The following is a 13,921-nucleotide window of genomic DNA, read 5'->3' as shown; positions in this document are numbered from 1 at the left end:
CTCCTGACCCACAGCCCCTGCCAGCCCAGGCTCCCTTCCCCCAGCTCTGCCAGTGCCCCTCACTCCTGACCCACAGCCCCTGCCAGCCCAGGCTCCCTTCCCCCAGCTCTGCCAGTGACCCTCACTCCTGACCCACAGCCCCTGCCAGCCCAGGCTCCCTTCCCCCAGCTCTGCCAGTGCCCCTCACTCCTGACCCACAGCCCCCTGCCAGCCCAGCCCCACACACACTCTGGGATGTTTCCCTGGTTCTCTTTGCTGTCAGGAGGGGGAGCCAGGGAGCGCTGCTCCGGGAGGGAGGTGCTGGGGGCGGAGGCCTGTCCTTCCATCCTGCTGGGAAGCCCACCCCGAACTAGTCGACCTTTCCCCAATGGGTGTGGGGGGGGGGCAATGACAGATTTTGTTGCCCAAACAACCCCCAGTCGGGGGGTTGCAATGAGGCGCTTTGGGGGCGCCAGTTAAATGCAGGTTTTATCAGCCCAGGGAGGGGCTGGGGGGGCTCGGCCGTGGGCTGGGTGACCCGGAAGGGGTACTGATCGGCCATGGGAAAGAGCCGCCAGCCAGGTACCAGACGGGCTCCCCGTCAGCACCTGGCCACCAGACTGGGCTACTGGGGCCAGCGAGCAGTGGATGGCGGGAGGGCGGCTAGCAATCCCCAGCCCCGGCTGGTCACCGACAGGTCGCGCTGCTGAGCCGGTCGCTAAGCTGCACCTGGGGTGCCCGGTAGGGGAGAGGGATCCACCAAGCCACGGTGACGGCCACAGCCGCGGGGACCTTCCCCATGGCCCCGTTGCTGGCCCCAAATTCAGAGAAACGGAGCCACCCCAAATTCCCCTGGAAAACAGGGCTTTGAACCCTGAATGACCCCGCCCGACACCCAGGGACAGAGACGCTGACTGTCACCACCACCCCCTCATATCCCCCAGGTCCCCCCACTCTTCCTCAGTCCCCCCAATACCCTCCAGGCCTCCCTCTTCCCCAGCCCCCGCAATATCCTTGCCAGAATCCCCGAGTGTCCCTGGGCCACCCCCACATTTTTATCCAAATTCAAAGGTTTCTAGACTATTAGAGAACCAGCCAGACCCAATTTCTGTCAGCTCCCAGCAGGCCCCAGATAGGGACCCGGGGCCCTTCCCCTCTAGGGGCACCGGTCCCGATGGGTCCCCAGGGACGGGAGGTGGCTGGCTTGGGGGTGTGGGCACCAGCAGCTCCGTGTGTTTGCCAGGGCTCAGCCTCCCTCGCCGGCAGGAGGCCGAGGGCTGAATGGGCCACACGGCCCCAGCCCCTCCCCGGCTCTGGGATACAGGGGGCCAGGAGCTGGGGGGACCCTGTTACACTCACCTGGTGCCCCTCGTGACAGAGGGACTGGGGGGCTTGGAGACCTGCAGCACCCCTCCCCCACATCCCACAGCCTGTAACACCCCCCAACACCCCCCACCTCCCAACTCCTCCCCGCAGCCTGTAACACCCCCCAACACCCCCCACCTCCCAACTCCTCCCCGCAGCCTGTCACACCCCCAACACCCCCATGCTCCTAACTCCTCCCCGCAGCCTGTCACACCCCCAACATCTCCCAACTCCTCCCCGCAGCCTGTCACACCCCCCAACACCCCCACCTCCCAACTCCTCCTCACAGCCTGTAACACCCCCAACACCCCATGCTCCTAACTCCTCCCCACAGCCTGTAACACCCCCAACACCCCCATACTCCTAACTCCTCCCGCAGCCTGTCACACCCCCAACACCCCCACCTCCTCCCGCAGCCTGTAACACCCCCCAACACCGCCCATCTCCCAACTCCTCCCCGCAGCCTGTCACACCCCCAACACCCCCATGCTCCTAACTCCTCCCCACAGCCTGTAACACCCCCCATCTCCCAACTCCTCCCCGCAGCCTGTCACACCCCCCAACACCTCCCAACTCCTCCCAACTCCTCCCGCAGCCTGTAACACCCCCAACACCCCCACCTCCCAACTCCTCCTCGCAGCCTGTAACACCCCCAACACCCGCATCTCCCAACTCCTCCTCAGCCTGTAACACCCCCAACACCCCGCATCTCCCAACTCCTCGCAGCCTGTAACACCCCCAACACCCCACCTCCTCCTCGCAGCCTGTAACACCCCCAACACCCCCACCTCCCAACCTCCTCGCAGCCTGTAACACCCCCAACATCCCCACCTCCCAACTCCTCCCCGCAGCCTGTCACACCCCCCAACACCCCGCATCTCCCAACTCCTCCCCGCAGCCTGTAACACCCCCCAACCCCCCGCATCTCCCAACTCCTCCCCGCAGCCTGTCACACCCCCAACACCCCCACCTCCTCCTCGCAGCCTGTAACACCCCCCCACACCCCCCACCTCCCAACTCCTCCTCGCAGCCTGTAACACCCCCAACATCCCCACCTCCCAACTCCTCCCCGCAGCCTGTCACACCCCCAACACCCCGCATCTCCCAACTCCTCCCGCAGCCTGTAACACCCCCAACACCCCATGCTCCCAACTCCTCCTCGCAGCCTGTAACACCCCCAACACCCCACCTCCCAACTCCTCCCGCAGCCTGTAACACCCCCAACACCCCCATGCTCCCAACTCCTCCCCGCAGGCTGTCACACACCCCAACACCCCATGTAACACCCACACAGCACCGAACACACCCAACATCCCCTGCAAGAACCCCCACCACCCGCCCCACAGACTGCAATATGTCCCAAAACCCCCCACAACACCCCCCATGCTCCCAACCCCCCCCCAACCTCCAACTACCCCTAACAACTCCACAGCCTGTAATGCCCCCAACACCCCGTGTAACGCCCCACAACTCTTGCAACAACTCCCATGTCTCCCAACACCCCCTGTAAAACACACACACACACCCCTCTGTAACTGTGCAGGGTCTGCCTTTCCCATCCCGCTTCAATATCCTTCCTCTTCCCTCCATCCCACCCTTCCTGTATCCCTCCATCCCTGCCTTCCCATTCCCCACACCCTCCATCCCCTTCCTCCATCCCTCCCTTTCCCACCCCTGCACCTCCATCCCCTTCCTCCATCCCTCCCTTTCCCATCCCCGCACCTCCATCCTCCCATCCCCACCCCGCACCCTCCATCCCCTATCCCTCCCTTTCCCACCCCCGCACCCCTCCATCCCCTATCCCTCCCTTTCCCACCCCGCACCCCTCCATCCCCTATCCCTCCGTTTCCCATCCCCGCACCCCTCCATCCCCTATCCTCCCTTTCCCACCCCGCACCCTCCATCCCCTATCCTCCGTTCCCATCCCCGCACCCTCCATCCCCTTCCTCCATCCCTCCCTTCCCATCCCCGCACCCTCCATCCCCTATCCCTCCGTTTCCCATCCCCGCACCCTCCATCCCCTTCCTCCATCCCTCCCTTCCCATCCCCGCACCCTCTATCCCCTATCCTCCGTTTCCCATCCCCGCACCCCTCCATCCCCTATCCCTCCCTTTCCCACCCCGCACTCTCCATCCCCTATCCTCCCTTTCCCACCCCGCACCCTCCATCCCCTATCCTCCGTTTCCCATCCCCGCACCCCTCCATCCCCTTCCTCCATCCCTCCCTTCCCATCCCCGCACCCTCCATCCCCTATCCCTCCGTTTCCCATCCCCGCACCCCTCCATCCCCTTCCTCCATCCCTCCCTTCCCATCCCCGCACCCCTCTATCCCCTATCCCTCCGTTTCCCATCCCCGCACCCTCCATCCCCTATCCCTCCCTTTCCCATCCCCGCACCCTCCATCCCCTATCCTCCCTTTCCCACCCCCGCACCTCCATCCCCTATCCCTCCGTTTCCCATCCCCGCACCCCTCCATCCCCTTCCTCCATCCTCCCTTCCCATCCCCTTCCTCCATCCCCTATCCTCCGTTTCCCATCCCCGCACCCTCCATCCCCTTCCTCCATCCCTCCCTTCCCATCCCCGCACCCCTCCATCCCCTTCCTCCATCCCTCCCTTTCCCACCCCCGCACCCTCCATCCCCTTCCTCCATCCCTCCCTTCCCATCCCCGCACCCTCCATCCCCTATCCCTGCCTTCCCATCCCCCGCACCCTCCACCCCTGAGCCTTTCTCGCTCCCTGTTTCTCCCTCCTGCGCGGCTGCCCCGCGCCCGCCCCGCGGCGGGACTCAGCCTGTCGCTCTCCTCCGCCCTCGGCTGCCTCCTTCCCTCGCTCGGCGCTGCCCGCGTCTGTCTCGCTCCCCCGCTCCGGCGGCGGGGCCGGGATCGCAATGCGGCGCTTGTCTGGCTGGAGCCGCGCCGGCTGCCGGGCCCGGCGGGGGGGTGGGGCGGGGCGGGAGGGGGCGGCGAGCGGCAGGTGGGACCCGCACCCCCCCCCAACGCGGCACCTCCAGGGTAACTACCCCCACGCCCCCAATATCACCTCCCCACACAACACCACAATGACACCCCCACCCACAACACGGCACCTCCACCGTAACCCCCCCCCCCCCGCACCCCCACCACAATGACACCCCCACCCACAACACGGCACCTCCACCGTAACACACACACACACACACACACACACACACACACCACCCCACCCCAATGATACACCCCCCCACAACACACCACCGCCACCGTAACACCCACCCCACAACACCACAATCACACAACCCCCCACAACCCGCCACCTCCACCGTAACACACACACACACAACACCACAATGAACCCCACCCACAACACCCCCACCACAATGACACCCCCACCCACAACACGGCACCTCCACCGTAACACCCCCCACGCCCCCAATAACACCTCCCCACACAACACAGTACCTCCACCGTAACACACACACACATACACCCCACCCCACCACAATGATACACCCACCCACAACACAGCACCGCCACCGTAACACCCCACAACACCACAATGAAACACCCCAACACAACACCCCACCACAATGACACCCCCACCCACAACACGGCACCTCCACCGTAACACCCCCACACCCCACAATAACACCCCCAACACAACACAGTACCTCCACCGTAACACACCTCCACACAACACCACAATAACACACCCACCCACAACACGGCACCTCCACCGTAACACCCCCCCCCCAACACCCTTACCACAATAACACCCCCACAACACAGGACCTCCACCATAACACACACACAACACCCCAACCACAATGATACACCCACCCACAACACAGCATCCCACCATAACACACCCACCACAATAGCATACACCCCATAATAACAACCCCCACAATATCCCCATCACAATAACACACAAACACAATATCACCACCACCATAATTACACACACATCACACACACAACACAACACCCCACCACACAACACCACAACCACCACAGTAACACATAAAACACAACACCCCACTAGCACAGTACACACACAACACCCCACAACCAAAAAGACACACCCAACAAAATATCCCAACACCATCACACACCCACCACAATAACACACACTCACTCCCCCACAATATCTCCCACATCACAATAACATACACATACTCCATAATATCCCCCACCACCATAACACACACATCACAATAACACAGACACAATATCACTCACAACATAATACCACATAACACACTCACACCCACTATAATAGATGCACAAAACACACAGCATGCACACCCACAAACACCCCCATATCCATCACAACACCCACACCCATCATGCATACTCATCACAACAATGTCACTCACAACACCCACACAAACCATAACATATAGACACAGGATACAATACCTCCACACTCACCACAACACACGCACAACACACATTCATCATGCACACACAACAGGACAGTACCACACACAGCACACTACACAACATCCACTCCCACTGTGGCACACTCACAACACAACACCCACTATGTACACACATGAGAATTCTACATATACAATCACACAGCTTGAACCCACCATACACAGTCACAATACTGCACACACAACACATCCCACTGTAAAATACAACCACACGCACAGCATGACAGTGATGCTAACCACACATCCCCTGCACAGCTACACAACACCAATTACACATACCTGAACACACCCACAACAATGCTGCATAACTACATACACCACAATGTCACACAATTATACACAAGTGGATACAAGAATCACATACATGTAAAACAAGATACCAGCGAAACACATCTATATCCCCTGTTCCCACCACACACAACACTGTTCAACCACACACACAAGACATGACAACATCTCACAACCCAGCAGCGCCTCACAATCACATCCACAGTTCCTTGACTGCACAACACAACCATGCACCACCACACCACCACACAATCCTAAACATCCCAACAACCACTCCGCCCATACCAGTGCACAACTACACACAATTTCCTGACCACACAGCACACACAACCCCAGCCATTCTCTACAGGCAACCCAGGAATTAACCCGGCCAATCCCTAGCCACAGGGAGTCCCGCAGGTTAACCCAGTCAATCCCCAGTGGCAGGGAGTCCTGTGGGTCAGCCCTGCCAGTTCCCAGTGGCGGGGAGTCCCACGGGTTAACCCTGCCAATCCCCAGTGGCGGGGAATCCCATGAGTTAACCCAGCCAATCCCCAGTGGCGGGGAGTCCCATGGGTTAACCCTGCCAATCCCCAGTGGCGGGGAGTCCCACGGGTTAACCCTGCCACTCTCCAGTGGCGGGGAGTCCCACGGGTTAACCCTGCCAATCCCCGGTAGCAGGGAGTTTCGCAGGTCATCATCGATAATCATATCCCACCATGGCAAATTACTGCATTACTCACCTCCCCTCGTTGCTGCCCCCTGCTGGCTGGTCTCCGGGGCTGAGCAGCGCCCCAGGGAAAGCTAGGAGGCTGTACAGTTATCTCCTGCGGGTGTTATTCTAAACCATACAACCTACTACCTCAGCCTGGGGCACGCAGAAGAGCCGGGCCGGGGAGAGGGGGTTCGAGTCAGGCGCGGCTGGGGGGGTCTCGGGATCGGCTGGGGGAGTGGGAAGGAGGCAGCCGAGAACGGCTGGGGAGGTTTCTCCAGAGGCGTCGGCTGTCTCTGGGTGGAATGATTTGGTGGGTTCTCGACTGACTGGCCTTTCACCTCTAGGGGGAGCCGGTCCTGAGGGGCGGGGGGCTGGCAGGCCCAGGGGGGCAGGGAATGGGACATGGGGCCTTTGCCCTCTAGGGCTGGTTCTGATCTGGTCTCAAGGTGGGGGACTGCTGGGCCCAGGGGGGGTGGGGAATAGGACATGGGGCCTTTCCCCTCTAGGGGGCGCTGGTTCTGATCTGGCCCCATTCCGGTGGGTGGAACCTATGGCGGAGTGGGCGGGCCCGGAATGCCAGTGGGCGGAGTCAGCCCGGGGTCGGTCTCCAGATGTCCTGGCCAGGATCGACACATACCCACAGACTCGAGCTTGTGTGAGGCAGTCGTACCGCAAGTTCGGATCTACGGGTTTATGGCAACCGGCAACGCCGCGGCGGGACCCAGTGACTGCCAGATAGCAGGGGTGAACCTGAAAGGGGGGGTGGGAGAGATGGCTGGACGGACAGAGAGGTGTGTATGAGGGTGGATAGATAGATAGAGGGGGTGTCTGGGGATAGATAGATAGATAGATAGATAGATAGATAGATAGATAGATAGATAGAGGGGGTGTCTGGGGATAGATAGATAGATAGATAGATAGAGGGGGTGTCTGGGGATAGATAGATAGATAGATAGATAGATAGATAGATAGATAGAGGGGGGGTCTGGGGATAGATAGATAGATAGATAGATAGATAGAGGGGGGGTCTGGGGATAGATAGATAGATAGATAGATAGATAGATAGATAGATAGATAGATAGATAGAGGTTGGGTCGTGGGATAGATAGATAGAGAGATAGATAGATAGATAGAGGGGGGGTCTGGGGATAGATAGATAGATAGATAGATAGATAGATAGATAGAGGGGGGGTCTGGGGATAGATAGATAGATAGATAGATAGATAGATAGATAGAGGGGGGGTCTGGGGATAGATAGGTAGATAGATAGATAGATAGGGGGTCTGGGGATAGATAGATAGATAGAGAGTCAGTCAGTCAGTCTTGCAAGGAACAAATTTCTCAACTTGAAAAAACAAAAATGTTTTTCATTCCTATATTTAAAACAACAGAACACACCCAGAGCAGGGAACAGAAGCCAGGTGTCCTGGCTCCCAGCCTCCCTCTTCCCGCTCTGTTCTAACCTAGTAGGCCCCACTCCCCTCTCAGAGCTGGGGAGAGAACCCAGGAGTCCGGGATCCCAGCTTTTTTCATTTAATTCTTTGACACGTTCTCAGATTCTCACAAATACCAGAGACCATTTCTATGGTTAACAAAGCCCATTCCTTGCGCCTTCGTTTCACCCTTTTTCTCATAGGAACTTGCCTTCTTCCTTCTGCCGATTGCACGCCCCCTGCTGGGCATGAGGGTAAAGGGAGCCCCCGCCTCACTAGAAGCCCCCTGGAGACTCCAGGTTGGGTGATGGAGGAAGGTAAGGTCGGGGGGTGGGGACAAGGGGGGGAACAGTCTGAGAACAGACCGGGGGGGGGGGCTCTGCTGCTGCAGCTTTCTCCGCCAGCGGTGGTGGAACGGAGCAAAACTGAGCTGTGTGGGAGGGGGATCCTAGACGGGAGCCAGGGTGGGTTTGCCAGGAGGTGTGGTAGGGTGCAACGCGATGGATGGTTGTGTGTGGCTGATAAGCATCACAGAATAGCCTAGGTGCGCAGTGTGGTGCTAGACACCGAGACTCACGGGCCGGCTGCACCAAGACGCTGGTTTCTGGCTTATTCCAACCACCCGGAACCCACTAACCCCATGTCCTAGGACTGCAGGGGGGTTCCCGGGTCGCTCCGCCTCAAACGGGCCCTCACGCCACGGGCTACCTGCTTATGCTGCACAATCGGCTCTGCCCGGCCTGTGGCTGGGCCACTCGGCGCCCCTGTCCCGGCCCCGCAGCACCGCTCGGCCTGGCTCCAGAGAAAAGAGATCCCCTTCCCTGCCGGGTCGCTCACATCACATAATATAGACTAGTGATACACGATATTTCAGTTTAGGTCGTGTATTACATATCCTGGCAGCTAAACAGGCTGTATAGTAATGTCGACTAGGTTTAAGCATTAACCCATATTGTATATTAACGTAGCGTATGTTTAAGCATTGTTAAACCTAATATAATATAAAAACTCTTACTCAGTATTAACATAAGTATGTGTAAATATTGTTAAATTAAATGTAAAATATAATATAAAAACGTATACAGTATCTATACACAATATTTAATTTTATATTATAAATTTGTACAGATAAACAAGTCCTATATTACTGTAATTTATGTTTAAGGATAGTTAATAAATATAATATAATATAATCCTATATTTCATTTTTGGTTTTATATTACAAACGTATTCTAACGGATAAACATGCTCTATATTAATATAAACTATGTTTAAGCATTGTTAATTAAATGTAAAAAAATAATTAAAAACTCACTCAATATTAAATTATGTTCCAGCGCTGTTCAATTAACTGTAAAATATAAAAACGCATGCTATCTATATACTGTATTTCATTTTATATTATATATTCTTATAGATAAAGTTCTGCATTACTGTAAAGTGAGTTTAGGCATTGTTTAATAATAAATATAATATAATATAATATGTATCTTAAACATCATAATCTCTGCGTACTGAATCTATCTCCGTGTTAGAATAGAAAACATAAAATATAATAGAGACACCGTGTGATGTAAGGTACATTTGGTGGGATGGTATTTCTATTTCATAGGCTAAGCCATCCTCAATGCATTTACACCCAGTTATCTGATCATAACGTAATGATGCTTAATTATACTGGCCCTTAATGAAGATCATGTTTACGGGTTAGAGAGTCTATAATCTACGAATACCACCTAGTGCTTCTATAGTGTTTCTCACCAGCAGCTCTCAGACCACTTCACAGTCAAGGTATTTATGCTCCCAGCATTACAGTGGGGCAGGGCTGTGCTATCACCGCACTGTACAGATGGGGAAACTGAGGCATGGAGGGGTTAAATGACTTGGCCAGAGTGTGACAAAGTCGGAAGTTTTAGTCATATTTTGATGAAGCCCGTGTGTGCCTCAGTTCCCCCCCGCCCCCACCCCCCAGTGACCCGGTGTGGGGGAGAAGATTACATTCACTCTCCGGGCAGGCCAAGAGACACAGGCGTGTACGTACCACCCAGCTGTCTGAGAGGGGAGGGAACTGAATGGGTCCCTGAATAGACAGTCCAAGATCGGTCCATGTCAATGGGGAATCGGAAGAGACTCTGGCAAACTCACTTGCCAGGACAGGGCCACCCAGTGGGGGACGGATCTCCCTGCCGCTGCGCAGGGAGCGGAGCAGAGAGGGCTGGGTGGGGGAGAAGGGTAGGCTTAGGAGGGAGTCTGGGAGCTGACTAAAGCAGGAAGTCATAATTCCCCATATAAATAACTCTCATAACGTACAGCGCCTGGCGCGATGGAGGCCAGGGCCAACACTGGGGCTGCTGGGTTCTACCGTACTACCCCTAATAAAGAGCACACATAATGTACAGCGCCTGGCGCGATGGGGTCCGGGACCAACACTGGCACTGTTGGGGGCTACCGTAATACACCTAATAAATAGCACTCAGCGGGCACGGGAGCTAACCCTGACTGCCAGCTGCCCAGCTCTGACCCATGTCCCTCCTATGCTGTCACACCGGACGGCCTGACGCAAGCTGGGAGCAGCGACCAGGCTGCACCCCCAGCAGGGACAACATGACAGAGGGGAACTGGGGGAGATTAATGCCCCCCCCCAGTCACTGCGCCTGACAGCCCCGCTCTGCCGCTCACGCCCAATCTGCAGCCCCCTGCTAGCCCAGCCCTGGGCTCCCCACGGCCCCTAGTTCCCTGCCCAGCGAATCCCGCCCAGTGCTGGGATTCTCAGCCTCACCCACCTGGGATCATTTTCCCCAAATCTAGGTCTGAGATCCCCGGCTCTGGGAGGGGAGGGGAGTCTAGTGGTTAGAGCAGAGGGGGCTGGGAGCCAGGACTCCTGGTTCTCTGATGATACTGATGCCTGAGGTCCCATGGTTTCCCCCGAGTCCCATGAGGCCTCTCCCTTATCCCTGCCTCCACCAGAATCATCACCCCAAATCCCGAAATGCCCCCATGAGGGGACCCATCTCTCGCCACCCCCTGCCTCCCAGAGGAAGAAACAAGGGAAGAAAGCAGCAAAGGAGAGGACACAAGCGGAAAGGGGGAGCGAGAGGACCCCCCCCCACGGCTTACCTCGTCTTTTCAGTCACTGGCCATTCTGGGGGGGCAGACAGGACAGACGGATGGAAGGAAGGACGGGCTGGGCCCCTTCCCCCACGCCTCAGACCTCACCCCCGACGTTTGGGGGGCAGATTTTGGGGGGGAGAAAGAGAGCGTGACCACCTCTCTGGAAGGTCCCGCGGGGGGCACAGCATGGACGGACGGACGGACGTGGAAGGAGGTGGGGGGGGAGGAAGGAGAAAGGAAGAACCGGGTGGGGGGGGGGGCGGCTGCCAGGGCGTGAGGGAACGAAGCAGACAATGGAAAGGAGCGACGCAGACGGAGGAAAATGCCCAGAGCTGGGCACGGTGCCAGGTCCCTCACGCCCCCCCCAGGCTGTGGGCATCGCTGCCAACGCCCCCCCATCCCGCCCGGTGCCTCAGCTATAATGGGGGAGCATGAGGCTGCGGGGTCTGGGGGGGCTCCCTGGGTACAGACTGCCCCATAATGAGTGACGCCCCCCCACACCCAGCCTGGGGGAGGGGCCATTCCGGGTGCGGGGAAGCTGTGTCTGTCTGTTATGCCTCCCCCAGACAGCATGGGGGGGGGGGGCGCTGGCATGGCTGGGCGCGTTGCCATGGTGACCGCTGCCATTGTCTGGCCGGCAGGTCGGTGCCCGCCTCCCCTCCCCCAGGCTGTAATGAATTCACATCCCCGCATGCAGCAGACACCCCCCCTCGGCGAGCGCCCCACCAGAGACACCCCCCACCAGAGACACTCCCCAGGCCTGGCAGCCAAACACAACCAGCCTGAGAGCATCTGCCCCCTTCTAAACCAGCGAGAGCCCCCCCACCTGGCAGCCCCCCTGGACACCCCCCCTCCATTTCCCAGCGCCCCCAGCTACCTTGCCAAGTGCCCTAGCAGCCCCCCGCATAGAGCAAGGTGGGGTGGAGGCCATGGGGGGATGGGGAGACCAGTCTAAACCACCCCCCCCCACAGGGAAATGCCTCTCCTGGGGGGGCCCTTCCCTTCCCCCATCAGGACTCCAGCTGGCACCCTCCACCCCTGGAGGTCAGTGGGGTAGGGGGGTTGGGGGATGGGTTAGGAAAGGACAGTCAATGAAGGAGGCAGGGTCAATGGTGGGGGGGGTCCCCCAAGGGGGTGGGGCCAATGGAGGGAGAGGCTAAGAGGGCTCAGTTTCATAAAGGGGAGGAGTCAATAAGAACATTCCATTAGGGGGTGGGGCCTTTGGGGGGGGGGGCTGATGAGACTGGGTGGGGTGAATGGGGCGGAGTCATTGGAGGGAGGGGCCACTGGGAGTCAATTCCATAAAGGGAGGAGTCAATAAGAGCATTCCATAAGGGGGTGGGGCCTATTGGGGGTGGGGCCAATGGGAGGAGGGTCCTTAAGGATGGAGTCCAGAAAGGGGCGAGGCCAATGGAGGGGGTGGGGGGCTATGAGGACCGTTGATGATGGCTTTCCATGAGGAGTGGGGGTTCCTAAGGGTCCTAGTCAATGAGGGGGAGGGGCCTATGGGACTAGGATTCCTAAGGGGGTGGAGTCAATGAGGGGAGGGGTCTATGGGGGCGGGGTCTACGACTGTGTTCTATGAAGGGGAGGGGCCTATGGGAGTGGGGGTCCCTCAGGGGTGGAGTCAATGAGGGGAGGGGTCTATGTCTGTGTTCCATGATGGGGAGGGGGTAAGAGGGGGTGTCAGTGGGGGACCTTCCCCTCCCCCTCAGCCTGTCCTGGGGGGGGAGCGAACCCCTCAACGGGCTCAGCCCCTCCCCCCTCCGTGCCACTCAGCAAAAGTGAAAGAGCCGGTCGGCTGCCAAGGGAACCTGGTTCCCTAGCAACGGCCTCCGGGCGCTTGGCAACGGGCCAGGCCCCTCCCCGCGTGCCCAGCAACCCTCTCCTTCCCCCCCCACCAGTGCCCCTCACTCCCAACCTGCAGCCCCCTGCTAGCCCAGCCCTAGGCTCCCCCCAGCCCTGCCAGTGCCCCTCACTCCCGACCCACAGCCCCCCAGCTCTCCCAGCCCTCATTCTGCCAGGGCCGAGCCAAAGTACAGGCCTGGAGAAGGGGCGGCAGGGCTCAGGCGTTCTTGGCTTCTCTCCTGATGCTAGAAGCTGGGATTGGGGGGGTGGGGGTGAGGTGGGATGGGGGGGGCAGGGACCCCTCAATCTTCAGACCCTTTCCACCCCCCGCAGCCAACGCCATCCTGTCTAGAGCGGCGTCTGGATCCGACCCTCGGGGGGAATTCCTGACAAGCTGATCCGTCACGGACTAGCCCTGCAATGCAGCCCAACGCGGGTACAGCAGAGGGGTGCCAGGGCTGGGCTAGCAAGGGCTGCGGGTCGGGAGTGAGGGGCACCGGCAGAGCTGGCGGGGAGGCAGAGCTGGGCTAGCAGGGGGCTGCGAGTCGGGAGTGAGGGGCACTGGCAGAGCTGGGGGGTGGACCAAGGGCTGGGATGGCAGGGCGGCTGTAGGGGGCCCAGCAAGGTGTAAGGGGCCCAGGGAGTAAGGGGCCCAGCGAGCAGGTGCAGGGGTGGGCCAGGGAACCTAAAATCCTCCTGGCATCGGAAGGGTTAACCCCAAATTGTCCCGCTCCCCAACTCTCCAGGCTGGGGGTGGGGTGCGACCAACCAGCCGCCATTTTGTATC

Source organism: Mauremys reevesii, linkage group 24 (genome assembly GCF_016161935.1).
Source record: "Mauremys reevesii isolate NIE-2019 linkage group 24, ASM1616193v1, whole genome shotgun sequence".
In the NCBI taxonomy this organism is placed as follows: domain Eukaryota; kingdom Metazoa; phylum Chordata; order Testudines; family Geoemydidae; genus Mauremys; species Mauremys reevesii.
The sequence above is the reverse complement of the archived record's forward strand: the minus strand, read 5'-3'. Positions refer to the sequence as shown.